This window comes from Staurois parvus, unplaced genomic scaffold, assembly GCF_062004578.1.
Source record: "Staurois parvus isolate SC_StPar_1 unplaced genomic scaffold, SC_StPar_1.0 ptg000022l, whole genome shotgun sequence".
Lineage (NCBI taxonomy): Eukaryota > Metazoa > Chordata > Amphibia > Anura > Ranidae > Staurois > Staurois parvus.
Window position 1 is genome coordinate 8,470,798 of NW_028317818.1, and position 17,082 is coordinate 8,487,879.

The 17,082-nt window shown below is 41.4% G+C and overlaps 1 protein-coding gene across 3 annotated transcripts in view; it reads left to right on the top strand.

The window, feature by feature from the left end:
* METTL22 (methyltransferase 22, Kin17 lysine) overlaps positions 1 to 17,082 on the top strand; it is a 318,966-nt gene that overhangs the window by 158,219 nt on the left and 143,665 nt on the right. The gene's annotated exons all lie outside the window — the stretch shown is intronic.

Here is a 17,082-nt window from a genome sequence, read left to right on the forward strand (position 1 = left end):
TTTTCTTTTCTTTTTTTTTTTTTCAACCAGCGGGTTGATTGAAAAAAGCTGACCCGACTCCCCCATCCACACATTTGATGTGGATGGAGGAATCCTACCCACTGAGTTATTGTATTTTGACAGCAGGGAAACTCCCCCACAGTCTAAATACATAGTTCGGCACTGCAGCCTATTGCCTGTGGTATTGATAAAGCAAGAATAGAGCCAGAATATACTGACAGAGTGGTTGAACAGAAGTCAATTGGTAGATTGGCTTCTGTTCAACCATAGTGATCACACATGGGTTGAAACATTGGCCCAGCTGAACCAGCTGAATTTTGATCCATGTAAGGCCAGCTTAAAGCCTCAGCCTTTATTTAACTAGCATTCATTGTGAAGCAGCAGGAAGGTAAGCGGGGACTGCAGCAGGGAATCAGCAGATATCATATGGTGTACAGAGTGGGAGTGACACAGCAGGAAGGTGAGCAGGGATTGAAGTGAGGACTACTGAGTGGGGGGTGGGGGAGTACTACCGGATAGGTGGTGAGGAATGTACTACTTGGTGGACGGGGGTTCTACTGACCAAAAGGGGTGGGGGGAATGTACTACTTAGCGGTGAGTGGGGAAGGAAGGGGTGGGCATGTACTACTGAGCCGGGAGATGGGGGGGTGATAATGTAAAAAAAAAAAAAAAATACACCAGATACCACCCTTAACCATGCCTCAAATCTGGCAACTTTTTCATCAAAATAGAAAACCAACACCACATTTGCCAAGCTTCAATAAAACTTCAAAAATGCATGTTAAAGTAATTGTAAACATTCAGATTTTTTCTTTAAAAAACGTATTATACTTACCTGCTCTGTGCAGTGGTTTTGCACAGAACAACCCCGATCCTCCTCTTTTCAGATCCCCCGCCAGCGCTCTCGGTTTGTACCCCCCTGCTGACTGCCCCCATAGCAAGCCTCTTGTTATGGGGGCACTTGTATGTGCTCGCTCCCAAACAGCACTCTGTTTCTAGAAATCCTGCAGATTGGAACAGGACCAAAAGATATGCAGAAAGGTCCCTTCAGTTTCTCTACATCAGAACATTCAGGCAATTGATGCACTTTATGTCCGCCATAAAATGTTTCTGCACACTTCTGAAGTCTCTAATTATAAAGAGAGGGATCTACCATCTGTTGTATGTCGTTGGATGTTCTGAGACCAGTAGTGGTGAAGAAGTCTAAACTTATTGTCATTAAGATATCATCTATCAACTGAAATGGCTGTCCCCAAGACCTGGGATAAAGTCATGGTATTCTATGATTGAGGTAAACTTTGCAGCCACCCGTACAGGTTATGTATACATTCATTAGTCAACAGGATTTTGAGAGCATCCTATGATAAGGTGAGAGATCAAGGGCTTTCTGGCATTCTAAACCAGTGTTTTATGGAACCCTATGGTTCCTCAAGAGATTGCTAGGGATTCCTTGAGCTGTGGCTAGCTGACTTTCCATCTGATGGTGCTTTCATAGTGCCAGACCCATTTCCTATTTCCACTGACCACCAATGTTGGGTGTTTTCCTTTTGACACCTGATGGACTAATCTTAGCAGGGGTTTCCAGACACCTGAAAGTTATTTCAAGGGTTCCTCCGAGGTAAAAAGGATGAGAAAGGCTTGTGTAGATGCTTGGTCTAAACCAGTAGTTATTTTTTGTACGTGTCAGTTTAATTATTAATTATTAGATTTCTATACTCAACTGTTTTCCATACACAACTATTGCATGCACTGGCTGTGAAGTCCATTCAAACCTTAGCCCCCACTGAGGAATCACAGACCAAGAACGTTTGAAGACAAATAATTATAATCTGTTCACTTTGCCTGCAGGTTTTTACTTTGAAAAGTAATTTTGCCTAGCTGAGTAAGTGTAGTGAAAATTTACTTATAAAAGAATACTCAATCATATGCAAGGTAAAAAAAGAGCATTTTGTGCTTGCACGGGATTGGATGATGGATGTCAGCAAAGTGAAAATTCCCTTGCAACGTGAACATCGTATTTGCCTTTGGTAAATCAATCCCTTTAACTTCCATTCTACACTGATGACCACTTTTCACTTTCCTGCCACAATAAACTCTAAACTAATAATAATTAAGTTAATGACCTCTAATTATTCTATAGTACTGGTAACAAATTAGGTGATTTATAATATAGATTACCTTGTCTGTTGTCTGAATCTAACAATGTGGCACACAATGGCACATTATGTCTTTGGATACTACCAGTCTTTATGCGCCCTACCCGCGCCTGTATTTGCAGCCTCTGCTGTCAGTCACTGAGTCCCGGCCGGTGATTACTCGCCAGCACCTGGTGATCGCCGACTATTACCAATGGGGGGGGAGAGAGAACTGTATGTAAACAATATGGTTCTCTCCCCTGTCAGCTCCAGCACTCTGCTTTGTATGGCTCTGCATAGCAGAGCCATACAAACCAGTGTGCTTACAGTTGAAAGCAAAGATACAGCTTACTGTAAAACAGCACACAGTTAACCCTTTTGATCGCCCACATGTTAACCTCTTCCTGCCCAGTGCCATTAGTACAGTGTCAGTGCTTTTTATTAGCACTGATCACTGTATTGGTGTCACTAGGGATGTCAGTGACACTAAGTCAGTTCCCCCCAGTTTCAGAATGCCCGCCGCAACCCGCTATAAGTCGCTGATCGCCGCAATTACTAATTGAAAAAAAAAAACTAACCAGATCAATATCCCAGGAGTTTAACCACTTGCCCTCCAGAGGATTTACTCTCTTTCCTGACCAGGCCATTTTTTGCATTACAGCGCTGCATTACTTTAACTGGCAATTGCACGGTCATGCAACAGTGCATCCAAATTAAATTTATGTCCTTTTTCCCACGAATAGAGCTTTCTTTCGGTGGTATTGGATTGCCTGTGCATTTTTTAGTTTTTGCGCTATAAAAAAAAGCATGACAATTTTGAGAAAAAAAAAACAATATTTTTGAAATTTAAAAAATCTAATTTCGTCATAAAGTTAGGCCAAATGTATTCTGCTATATCTTTGCTAAAAAAAAATCCAATTTGTGTAAATTAATTGGTTTACGTGAAAGTTATAGAGTCTACAAATGGCGTATGGTATATATACAGGAATCTTTTTTTTTTTTTTTTCTAGTAATGGCAGCGGTCAGCAACTTATAGCGAGACTGCGGCGGGCATTCTGACACTGGATTGAACAGACTTGGTGTCACTGACATCCCCAGTGACACCAATACAGTGATCAGTGCTAATAAAAAGCACTGACACTGTACTAATGGCACTGGGCATGAAGGGGTTAACATGTGGGGCGATCAAAGGGTTAACTGTGTGCTGTCTTACTATGTGCTGTGTGTGTGCGCTTCACTGTAGCACACTGCTTTGCATAGCTCTGTTATGCAAAGCCACGCATATCAATGTGCAGGAGCTGACAGGGGAGAGAACTGTATTGTTTACTTATAGTTCTCTCCCTCCATCGGTAATGCTCCTCGATCACTGGGTTCCGGCAAGTAATCACTGGCCGTAACCCGGTGATTGACAGCCGAGGCCGTGTCTCTAGTGCATTAAAATTCCTGCCTGTTTGCCATTCAGCACAGAATTGATGGAATCCAGTGGGACCCAGGTACGCCCATCTGCTGTACAGAGTAGTCTGGCCAGAAGTGGTTTTCATGGAAGAATTGTGGCCAAAAATCCATACCTCTAATGTGGAGACAAGGCTAAAGTAATTCAACTATGCACAAAAACATAGGGGTGCAAAAAAATGGCAGCAGGTCCTCTAGACTGATGAGTCAAACTTTGAAATATTTGGCTGCAGTTTGTTTGGAAAGGGCTGAAGAGAGGTAAAATAATGAGTCTCTGCAGGCAACAATCAGGCATGGTGGAGGTTCCTTGCAAATTTGGGGCTGCATTTCTACAAAAGGAGTTGGAGATTTGGTCAAGAGCAATGGTGTCCTCAATGCAGATACTGATTCTGCATGCGATATTATCAGGGAGGTGTGTGATTGGTACAAAATGTATTCTGCAGCAGGACAATGACCCAAAACATACAGCCAATATCATTAAGAACTATCTGTGTAAAGAACAACAAGGAGTCCTAGAAGTGATGGTTTGCCCCCCACAAAGCTCTGACCTTAACAATCGAGTCTGTCTGGGTTTACATGAAGAGACAGAAGGATTTGAGGTAGCCTACATCCACAGAAGATCTGTAGTTAGTTCTCCAAGATGTTTGGAGCAACATACCTGCTGAAAACTGTGTGTAAGTGTACCTAGATGAATTGATGCTGTTTTGAAGGCGGTCACACGAAATGTTGATTTGATTTAATTTAATTTCTCTTCTGTTCTTTAACTTTTTTTTTACTCGTTTTGTTAATTGATAAAAATAAACCATTAACACTTCTATTTCTAAAAGCATTCCTAAAGGATAAGTTCACCTTTCGTAACTTGTTAGATGTTACACCCATATTCAGGGTGTAACATGTTATGACTGGACCTGCCCTCGCACACCCCTCGATCTCCATTGTGACAGCTAGCGGGGAATCTTCTCCTTCCTGCTAGCTGTCACAATTTTTTTTAAAAACGTGGTTGTGTAGGGCTCAGTCCGCCCAGCCACATCACGTCTCTGCGGCTGTCAGCTTGTAGTTTTCAATGAACTACTACGGCACTCCACAGCACCATAGTAGTTAATTGAGCCTTCCTGTCAGTAAGCATCCGATTGCCTGTACGGGATGTACAAGCAAGCAGATATACTGAAAGGTGATGGCACCAGAGATCTTCTGATAGTTGGTGCAATGCTTTAGAAGTTCCACAAACAAAACATAATAAATGCACATTTTTTTACCTGCAAAAAAATGTGCATCTTATTATTTTTTGCTAAAAGGTGAACTTATCCTTTTTTCACACCTGCCTAAAACTTTTAGCCCATATTTATAGAGTATGTATTTATGTATGTGTGTATACAGTGGGGCAAAAAAGTATTTAGTCAGCCACCAATTGTGCAAGTTCTCCCACTTAAAAAGATGAGAGAGGCCTGTAATTGGCATCATAGGTAGACCTCAACTATGAGAGACAAAATGAGAAAAAAAATATAGACAATCACATTGGCTGATTTGGAAAGAATTTATTTGCAAATTATGATGGAAAATAAGTATTTGGTCACCTACAAACAAGCAAGATTTCTGAATCTCACAGACCTGTACCTTCTTCTTTAAGAGGCTCCTCTGTCCTGCACTCATTACCTGTATCAATGGCACCTGTGTGAACTTGTTATCAGTATAAAAGACACCTGTCCACAACCTCAAACAGTCACACTCCAAACTCCACTATGGTGAAGACCAAAGAGCTGTCGAAGGACATCAGAAACAAAATTGTAGACCTGCACCAGGCTGGGAAGACCGAATCTGCAATTGGCAAGCAGCTTGGTGTGAACAAATCAACTGTGGGAGCAATAATTAGAAAATGGAAGACATACAAGACCACTGATAATCTCCCTCGATCTGGGGCTCCACGCACGATCTCACCCCGTGGGGTCAAAACGATCACAAGAACGGTGAGCAAAAATCCCAGGACCACACGGGGGGACCTAGTGAATGACCTGCAGAGAGCTGGGACCAACATAACAAAGGCTACCATCAGTAACACACTAATCCGCCAGGGACTCAGATCCTGCAGTGCCAGACATGTCCCCCTGCTTAAGCCAGTACATGTCCGGGCCCGTCGGAAGTTTGCTAGAGAGAATTTGGATGATCCAGAAGAGGATTGGGAGAATGTCATATGGGCAGATGAAACCAAAATAGAACTGTCTGGTAGAAACACAACTCGTTGTGTTTGGAGGAGAGAGAATGCTAAGTTGCATCCAAAGAACACCATACCTAGTGTGAAGCATGGGGGTGGCAACATCATGCTTTGGGGCTGTTTCTCCGCAAAGGGACCAGGACGACTGATCCATGTACAGGACAGAATGAATGGGGCCATGTATCGTGAGATTTTGAGTGCAAACCTCCTTCCATCAGCAAGGGCATTGAAGATGAAACGTGGTTAGGTCTTCCAACATGACAATGATCCCAAACATACCGCCCGGGCAACAAAGGAGTGGATTCGTAAGAAGCATTTCAAGGTCCTGGAGTGGCCTAGCCAGTCTCCAGATCTCAACCCCATAGAAAACCTTTGGAGGGAGTTGAACGTCTGTGTTGCCCAGCGACAGCCCCAAAACATCACTGCTCTAGAGGAGATCAGTATGGAGAAATGGGCCAACATACCAGCAACAGTGTGAAGACAGTGTGACCAACCTTGTGAAGACTTACAGGAAACGTTTGACCTCTGTCATTGCCAACAAAGGACATATAACAAAGTATTGAGATTAACTTTTGATATTGACCAAATACTTATTTTCCACCATAATTTGCAAATAAATTCTTTCCAAATCAGCCAATGTGATTGTCTGGATTTTTTTTTCTCATTTTGTCTCTCATAGTTGAGGTCTACCTATGATGCCAATTACAGGCCTCTCTCATCTTTTTAAGTGGGAGAACTTGCACAATTGGTGGCTGACTAAATACTTTTTTGCTCCACTGTATGTATGCATATATGGTGTGTATATATATATATATACACACACAGTGAGGAACAGAAGTATGTGAACACCCTGCGATTTTGCAAGTTCTCCCACTTAGAAATCATGGAGGGGTCTGAAATTCATTAGGTGCATTCCCACTCTGAGAGACAGAATTTAAAAAAAAAAATTCAGGAAATCACATTGTATGATTTTTAAAGAATGTACAGTATTTGTCTTGCACTGCTGAACATAAGTATTTGAATAGCTGAGAAAATCAGTGTTAATATTTGGTACAGAAGCCTTTGTTTGCAATTACAGAGGTCAAATGTTTCCTGTAGTTCTTGACCAGGATTGCACACACTGCAGCAGGGATTTTGGCCCACTCCTCTACATAGATATCCTCTAGATCTGTCAGGTTTTGGGGCTGTCGCTGAGCAACATGGATTTTCAGCTCCCTCCAAAGATGTTCTATTGGATTTAGGTCTGGAGACTGGCTAGGCCACTCCAGAACTTCTTATGGAGCCACTCCTTGGTTATCCTGGCTGTGTGCTTCGTGTCATTTACATGTTGGAAGACCCAGCCACGACCCATCTTCAGTGCTCTGACTGAGGGAAGGAGGTTGTTGCTCAAAATCTCACAATAAATGGCCCCATTCATCCTCTCCTTAATACAGTGCAGTCGTCCTGTCCCCTTCGCAGAAAAGCACCCCCAAAGCATGATGTTACCACCCCCATGCTTCACAGTAGGGATGGTGTTCTTGGGATGCAACTCATCCTTCTTTTTCCTCCAAACACGACGAGTGAAGTTTAGACCAAAAAGTTCTACTTCTCCCATGCCTCCTCTGGATCATCCAGATGGTCATTGGCACACTTCAGACAGGGCCTGGACATGTGATGACTTGAGCAAGGGAACCTTCCGTGCAATGCATGATTTGAAACCATGACGGCGTAGTGTTCTACCGACAGTGACCTTTGAAACTGTGGTCCCAGCTCTCTTCATGTCATTAACCAGCTCCTCCCTTGTAGTTCTGCGCTGATTCCTCACCTTTCTTATCATCATTGATACCCCACGAGGTGAGATCTTGCATGGAGCCCCAATCTGAGGGAGACTGACAGTCGTCTTTAGCCTCTTCCATTTTCTAACAATTGCTCCAACAGTTGATCTATTTTCACCAAGCTGCTTGTCAATTGCCCAGTAGCCCTTTCCAGCCTTGTGGAGGTCCACAATTTTGTCTCTGGTGTCTTTTGACAGCTCTTTGGTCTTGCCCATGGTAGTAGTTGGCGTCTGACTGACTGTGGGGTGGACAGGTGTCTTTAACCACATGCCGCCCAGCCACTGTATAAATACAGCGGCAGGGCGGCAGGGCGGCACGGCTGAGCAAAAGCATGTTTTAAAACGTTTGTTTTGTAAACAGGTAGGGGGCGCGCGCCCGTCCTACCTGTCCCGCCGATCACAGCCGCGGATGTTAGTCGCCAGGTCACAGCCGGTTGTTACTGGCTATGTCCCAGCGATCGGCGGCAATCGCTGACAGAGAGTACAGCTGCAGTAGCTGTGCTTTCTGTCAGTTCCCTGACAGCTCCAGGACACGCTGATCAGGACAGAAGAGTTTCCCTCTCCCGATCAGCGGTGTTCCCTGCAGTACACACCCCCACCTCCTATTAAAACACTCCCTTCACACAGTTAACCCTTTCTCTGAATAATAAACTTAACCCCTTCCTCCCCAGTGCCATTAGTACAGTGTCAGTGTTTTGTTTTTTTTGCACTGATCACTGTATTGGTGTCACTGGGGATGTCAGTGACCCCAAGTCAGTACCCACCAATGTCAGAATGTCCGCCGCAGTCCTGCCATAAGTCGCTGATCGCCGCCATAAGTCGCTCATCGCCGCCATTATTAGTATTAAAAAAAACTAAAAATCCCAGTATGTTTCCCACCATTTGTAAACGCTATAACTTTCACGTAAACCAATTAATTTACACGTATTGGGTTTTTTTTTTAGCAAAGACGTGTCGCAGAATGCATTTTGGCAGAAATTTATGACTAAATTTGATTTTTAAAAAGAGAAAAAACCTCAGCGCCCAGGATTCTCTTATTCCACATACTATTCTCTGTGAGATGCTGCTGTACACAGGTGCAAAACCAAAAAACTTATATCAACTTATACCAGCGCAAAACCCACAAAACAATAAATTGCATCACCCAACCCATAAATAATAATTACTAAATATCACAAACTTAAAATACACCGTGACACAAAAAAATATAAATTAAAATAATAAAAAAATTTAAAATTTAAAAAATAATAAGTCCAGTGACAAAATCCAAAAAAACAGTCCCGTGAAAAAATTAATTATATTTTCATTGGATTCTTCCGTGCCAGTGATACCTCCACCATCCACCAGTGCAAAACCAACATTAACCGCACTCACCAGATAATGGTGAGTCAAACGCCTTTCAGGGATATTAAGGGCTCCTGGACCCCTTTACTTTGTATATGACCTCTAAATCTTGCCTCCTCTAGGATATGGACACCTCCTCTGGTTACTCCTCTCACCGAATCCCCCAGAGAAAATCAGGAGGAAGAAAATACCATAGTGTGATACCGTAATGATTTCCAATCTTAAAAGAATTTTTCCAGACCACTCACATTTTAGCAGATATTAACCCGCATTTTATTGAAGCAAAACGATCTTTCATAAAATTTTTTATGAAAATTTTTTAAGTAAAGGGGGTCCAGGAGCCCTTAATATCCCTGAAAGGCGTTTGACTCACCATTATCTGGTGAGTGCGGTTAATGTTGATTTTGCACTGGTGGATGGTGGAGGTATCACTGGCATGGAAGAATCCAATGAAAATATAATAAATTTTTTCACGGGACTGTTTTTTTGGATTTTGTCACTGGACTTATTATTTTTTGAATTTTAAATTTTTTTATTATTTTAATTTATATTTTTTTGTGTCACAGTGTATTTTAAGTTTGTGATATTTAGTAATTATTATTTATGGGTTGGGTGATGCAATTTATTGTTTTGTGGGTTTTGCGCTGGTATAAGTTGATATAAATTTGATTTTTACTTTTTTGTTTTATAGCAAAAAGTCCAAAATATTGTTTTTTTCCTCAAAATTGTCAGCCTTTTTTTTTTTATAGCGCAAAACATAAAAACCGCACAGGCGATCAAATACCACCGAAAGAAAGCTCAATTTGTGGGGAAAAAAAGGATGTACATTTCATTTATGTACCGTATTGCATGACCGCGCAATTGTCCGTTAAACTAGCGCAGCGCTGTATAGCAAAAAATGTTGTAAATTGCAGTATCTATACCATAGTTTGTAGACGATATAACTTTCACACAAAGCAATCAATATACACTTATTGGGATTTTTTTTACCAAAAATATGTAGCAGAATACATTTTGGCCTAAATTTATAACCAACTTTGAGTTTACTATATATTTTTTATAGCTGAAAGTAAAAAATATTGTTTTTCTTCAAACTTTTTGGCATTTATTTTTTGTTTATAGCGTGAAAAATAAAAAGCGCACAGGTGATCAAATACCAACGAAAGAAAGCTCTATTTGTGTGAAAAAAAGTACGAAAATTTTGTTTGGGTGCAGCATTGCATGACCGCGTAATTATCAGTTGAATTAGTGCAGCACCGAGTACCAAAAAGGGGCCTGGTCATTAAGGGGGGTAAATCCTCTGGAGGTCAAGTGGTTAAAGAGCTCAGACAGGTGCTACTAAGTTAGATTAATGAGTGGAGTAGAGGTGGACTTTTTAAAGGCACAGTAACAGGTCTTTGAGAGCCAGAATTCTTGCTGTTTCTCAGGTGTTCAAATACTTATGTTCAGCAGTGCAAGACAAATAAATTCTTTAAAAATCATACAATGTGATTTCCTGAATTTTTTTTTTAATTCTGTCTCTCAGAGTGGGAATGCACCTACAATGTGAATTTCAGACCCCTCCATGATTTCTAAGTGGGAGAACTTGCAAAATTGCAGGGTGTTCAAATACTTCTGTTCCTCACTGTATGTATATGTATATATATATATATATATATATATATATATATTATACACACACGCAGTATATACCCACATATTTTGCAGCTATTGTAAAAGACAAATTTGAATTACATGGTGCTATAGCTCCCCCTTAGCTCCAGTCTGAGAGCGGAATTGCAAGTCCAAAAGAATAATGTGACAGATTTAAAAGGGTAGATAACAAAAATATTGAAGCATATGAATCAAAAAATGTTACCTTGAATAAAAGAAGTTTAAAATTGACTCCCTACAAATGGTGGCACTGTTATGTATGTGCCATTTTAGTTTTCCATTGCAATGGCAGAAAAATATTCAGGCTGGGTATGTGGCCAGTTGCACAGGCACAGTGGGAGTGGTTTGGTGGTAAATTTCCATGTACAGAATTTTAGGTTTTTAATGGATTACATGGATATATGTTAAAATTTGCATTGCAGCTGTTATTTTCTGGATGCAGATTACTTGTAAAAAAAGTAAAAATTCAGATTTCTGCAATATGAAAATGTGACTGCGCACATGTAGTAGTGATCTTAGGATCAGGCAAAATGCCGGTGAACAACAAATGCTTTAGGCATTGCCACCATTTTGCTTAGCCCAAAGACAAATCATGTTGGCACTGCTTTGGAAAAGTCAGGTATTTAACAGGTATACTGCATCCAAGGCAAAATGATTGCAATGTGGGTTTTGCCATATACCCGCATGTTCCATTAAAAGTGTCAAAATCCTATGCTTCTCCCCCCCCCCCCCCACTGTCACAGCTGCATCATGTGCAGGACTCGCCACTATTGCACTGACATGCAATGATTAACTCATCGCCACTGCACTAATGTGCATGACTCCTATACTATCAACGTTTAAATAAACACTTATTTGTTTGCCACCACTGCACCGACGTGCACTTATTCACTCGCTACCACTACACCAACACACATTTCTATATAGAGCCTGTTTACTGAAGGGGCACACTTCTGCTAATCTTTTTTTTAATATATGAATATTTTTATTGGAATCCTAATATATGTGAACAATATTCCCTGATGTGGCTTATTTTATTCTACATAGCCTACAGCAAATATATGCTAGGAATTTTGAACAGGCCATTATTGATAAATGGGTACTTGCTAATGCTTTTTCTCTAGTGTATTATATACAAAGACTTGATAAGGCTATTATGATTTATCTTTATGTTAAATTGCAAGTATCTCTAATGGGTGGGAAAATGCGGTCTTTAAATATGCATGCAGGACAAAGTGTTATTTGATAAGTAGAAAATTAGTACTGAGGAGAGCACTTCTCTTTTATTAAAGTTCTAATGTTCAGCAACCAATAATAAGTACAGTGCCTTGAAAAAGTATTCATACCCTTGAAATTTTCCACATTTTGTCATGTGACAACCAAAAATGTAAATGTGTTTTATTGGGATTTTATGTGATAGACCAACACAAAGTGTTCACATAATTGTGAAGTGAAAGGAAAATGAAGAACGGCTTTGAATTTTTTTTTCAAATAAATATCTGAAAAGTGTGGCTTGCATTTGAATTCAGCCCCCCGGAGTCAATGCTTTGTAGAACCACCTTTCGTTGCAATTACAGTTGCAACTCTTTTTGGATATGTCTCTGCCAGCTTTGCACATCTAGAGAGTGACATTTTTGCCCATTCTCCTTTGCAAAATAGCTCAAGCTCTGTCAGATTGGATGGAGCGTATCTGTGAACAGCAATTTTCAAGTCTTGCTATAGCCTGTCAATTGAATTTAGGTCTGGACTTTGACTGGGACAATCTAACACATGAATATTCTTTTGATCTAAACCATTTCATTGTAGCTGAAGGTTTAGGGTCGTTGTCTTTCTGAAAGGTGAACCTCCGCCCCAGTCTCAAATCTTTTGCAGACTCTAACAGGTTGTCTTCTAAGATTGCCCTGTATTTTGCTCCATCCATCTTCCCATCAACTCTGACCAGCTTCCCTCTCCCTGCTGAAGAAAAACATCCCCACAACATGATGCCGCCACCACCACCATGTTTCATGATGGGGATGGTGTGTTCAGGGTGATGTGCAGTGTTAGTTTTTTGCCACACATAGCATTTTGCTTTTAGGCCAAAAAGTTAAGATTTGGTCTCATCTGACCAGAACACCTTGTTCCGCATGTTTGCTGTGTCCCTCAAATGGCTTCTCGCAAACTGGACTTCTTTTGGCTTTCTTTCAACAATGGCTTCTTCTTGCCAATCTTCCATAAAGGCCAGATTTGTGGAGTGCACCACTAATAGTTGTCCCATGGACAGATTCTCCCACCAGAGCATTTGGTCTCTGCAGTTCCTCCAGAGTTACTATGGGCCTCTTGGCTGCTTCTCTGATTAATGCTCTCCTTGTCTGGCCTGTCAGTTTAAGTGGATGGCCATGTTTTGGTAGGTTTGCAGTTATGCAATACTCTTTCCATTTTCAGATTATGGATTGAAAAGTGGTCCATGAGATGTTCAAAGTCTGAGATTTTTTATAACCTAACCTAGCTGCAAATTTTTCCACAACGTTATCCCTAGCCTGTCTGGTATGTTCCTTGGCCTTCATGATGCTGTTTGTTCACTAATGTTCTCTAACAAACCTCTGAGGGCTTCACAGAACAGCTGTATTTCTACTGAGATGAAATTACACACAGGTGGACTCTATTTACTAATTAGGATACTTCTGAAGGCAATTGGTTCCACTAGATTTTAGTTCGGGGTATCAGAGTAAGGCTGCATACACACTGGGCATTTTAATAACGCTGGTAACGTTAGCTGTGTAAAGTCACATTAAAAATGTGAGTTTTTCTGCATTTTTGCATTAGTGTTTAGCAGCTTTTTGCCACGTTTTTTCGTGTTTTTTGCATTCACTTTTTTTTGGCAAGTTTTTTGACCGTAAAAATATTTTGTTTTGCTAAAAAAAAGTTCATAAACGCTGGTTTGCGACAATTTACCATGTTTTGCCGCATTTTTCAGCTTTAGAGCGTTTTTACAGCTACAAAACTCCTCTGGAAACCCACTAGTACTGGGGGGGTTTTTTTCCAGCCGAAAAACACCCCTGCCAAAAAACGCTAAGTACAGTCTATGTGTGCATGAACACATAGGATAACTTGCTGGGGAGTTTATTGGCTGTAGAAAAAAACATCAAAAGCCAAAAACAGCAGCTGTAAAAACATCCAATGAGGACTAAAGAGGGATGAATACAAATGCATGCCACTGTCAGGGCTCCCGGGTATGACCAGAGGTGTGTGACTGACGCAGGGAAACGCAGACTTTAGATATGGTATAAACAATGTAATTTATTAACACTAACAATACAAACATAAACGCAGTGCAATACTAAAACATAACACAGTGCAAACAAACCAAACCAACCACCCACAGATAACAGTACATACAATGCAAGCGTCGTTAGGCAGGCCGGGTCAATATCAATCGGGCAGGTAGGTACAGGGGGAGCAAGCAGAGAATGGTCGGAGTCACAAGCCAGGTTCAGCAGGTAGCAGGCAGCGTGGTACAGAGGGTCAGGCAGAGGAGAATGGTCAGACAAGCCAGGGATCAGGAGCAGGAGAATGGTCAGACAAGCCAGGGATCAGGAGCAGGAGAATGGTCAGACAAGCCAGGGATCAGAGCAGGGTCAGCAGAGAATCAGACAGGAACAGGGAGCAGGAACAGGATACAGGGCCCAGGAGAAACACAACACCAAGGCAGAGTCTGCAGGTCTGAATGTCCCTTAAATACACCAGTATAATTAGTTCCAGGTGTTTGACTGGCTGCAAGGTTGAGTCTCTGATTGCTGGGAGCACCCGCTGGCCAGCCCTGGTACTGCAGCTCATAAGGCAGCTGAGTACCACTATTGCTGGCCAGTCCATTCCTGACAGCCACACTTTTCAGATATTTATTTGTAAAACATTTTGAAAACCATTTATCATTTTCCTTCCACTTCACAATTATGTGCCACTTTGTTTTGATCTATCACATAAAATCCCAAAAAAATAAATTTACGTTTTTGGTTGTAACATGACAAAATGTGGAAAATGTCAAGGGTTATGAATACGTTTTCAAGGCATTGTATATCATAGCTCTTACAGGCAAATAGGGTAGCCCAAAATGGCAAATTGATTGGATATGAGGTGCTGCCAGTTTAGGAAGCATAAATACTTATAGCACATTTATGCTATTTTATGTGTTTTATACAGTATGTGTTTTAATATGTTAAGATATACATGTTAAGATTTCCTTCATTTGATTCCTTTGTGCACAATAAGCAGTGTGGAGGGAGGAATCTTCACCTGCGGCCTATTATATTCTGACAGCAGACACTTGTGGCTGTTATAATAGCCAAACAGTGGCAGATTGAATGCAGGTGTTATTCGGCTAAGAATTTTCAATCTGCTGCCTTTAAAAAAAAGTAATTTGAAAAAGTTTGTGGGTGATGCCAGCAGGGCCACCTACAGAATAAATTTTAGCTAATTTAGCAGGAATTGGCCAAAATACAATTTGTATATGGCTAGTTTACAGTCATTGTAAAGCATAAAAACATAAACATAAAATGTAAGTTGGTTTCTAAAAAATAGATGTTGGAAATGGTCATGGATAATTATGTAACCATTTCTGAAGCTTATTAATATATTTGTTACAATGTTGGTATTTTTCAATGCACAGCTTATTTTCTGTACAGTAATCCCATACTGTCAGCTTCAGCTTGTAAGGCTCCTTTTGTCAAAAATTGCTTGTACCATTAAACAGTAGGATGAAGGTAAGTGCAGCTTTGTTTCAAAGTTTCCATTTTCTGTACACAAAGGAATGCTTTTCCATGTTATTTGTGAATGTTATTTTCAGTTTATTTGGAAAAATACAATATTATATAATAGTGTCACATAGATTTAATAGTCCTCTAGATCAGGGGTCTCCAAACTTTTCAGTACAGGCCACAGCATATAATATTTGAGGGCTAAACAAATATGTTTTATAAATTAATATTATTTAAATAAATGCATAAACATGCTTCAAGAAATAATTTCCCATCAGAAGCCCACCATAACATCAAAAGTCCCTCCTTCATATCAGCACTACCTTTCATGTCTGAGCCCGCCTTTCACATCATAGTCCCCCATTTTACATCAGAAGCCACCTTTCACAATCGAGTCCCCCTTCACATTAAAGACCCCCGTTTCACATCATAGTCACCAGTCCACATCAGAGCCTCTTATCAAATTGTGTCCCTCCTTCACATCTGATGCACCCATCACATCAGAATCCTCAGTCTTCCTGTCTTAGCTTACAATCTTCATAATAGTGGTAGCATAGCTCAGGGCAGGAGACGAAGCAGGTCTGGATGGAGCTGGAGGCAGAGCGGGCCCTCTTTCTGAATGTTGGTGTGGCCCTGAATGCTGCCCACCCTAGATTCAGATCATGTGTTTCTGTAGTGTGGTCCTTGTCACCTTGTGTGTCATTGGTTGTTTCATGCTGGAAGCCAGACCTTCACATCAGAACCTCCCTTCACATCATAGTCCTCCCTTTTACATCAGAATTCCCATTCACATCAGAACTCTCCCTCCCCCCCCCCCTCCTCACATCAGAGTCTCCCCTTCACATTAAAAGAGAAGTATGGCTCTGTTTTACTACTACTTACCTAGCTGGATGCAGCATCGGTCCGATGCTGCATCTGTCCCCTTCTGACCCTAGTGTGTTCTAGGCTCTAGTGTGAGAACTCACATGACTGTTGGTCGCTGAGTTCTTATAGCCTCTCTGAGCAGAGAGCGGTGACTGTCAGTCACCTTTGTCTGCTCTGCCCCTTACCCCACGCTCACTGGAGCGCTGAGCTGTATAAGGCTGGGTTGGCCCAGGCTCTCAGCGGATTACTGAGAGACTGAGCCAGGTGCCGCTCCAGACTCTGGGATGGATCCCGACTTTAAATTCAGGATCTTTCCCTAGCTTGGGCAAGCTGAGTGACGTCAGCTGAAAACGGGTCACTGTAGTGCAGAACGAATTGCACTCTTGTGATCAACAGGAGAAATACAGCCAAAAGAGCTTTGTCTACACTTCTCTTTTTAAGGCTCTATTTTCACATCAGAGGCCCCTACCATATCTGCATAGCAGAAACACCCATTCACCCTTTACATCAAAGTCCTAGTCTCCATGCCGTGTCATGCGTTTCCACGGTGTGGTTGGACTGACTGAATAATGCAATATGTCTTGGTTACAGGGCCAGATCTAGCCAGTCTCATGTGGGGGTGCAGTAAAAAATGTCAGAGGGGGCAGAGAATGAGGTCAGCAGAGCAGTATACAAAAACAGGAATCAGTAGTGGAGTATACTGGGGTCAGCAGGACAGAGGATAGGGGTTAGCAGAGAAGAGGCAAGAGAGCAGAAGTTTCTAGGGCAGTGTACCGATCAACTTCTGTACAACCAGCCTCTAGGAAAATTTCCACATGATCAGCACCTGCAGCTATAGCTAGCAGCACTGATCAGTGTATTCTTTTTTCTTTTTTTTGA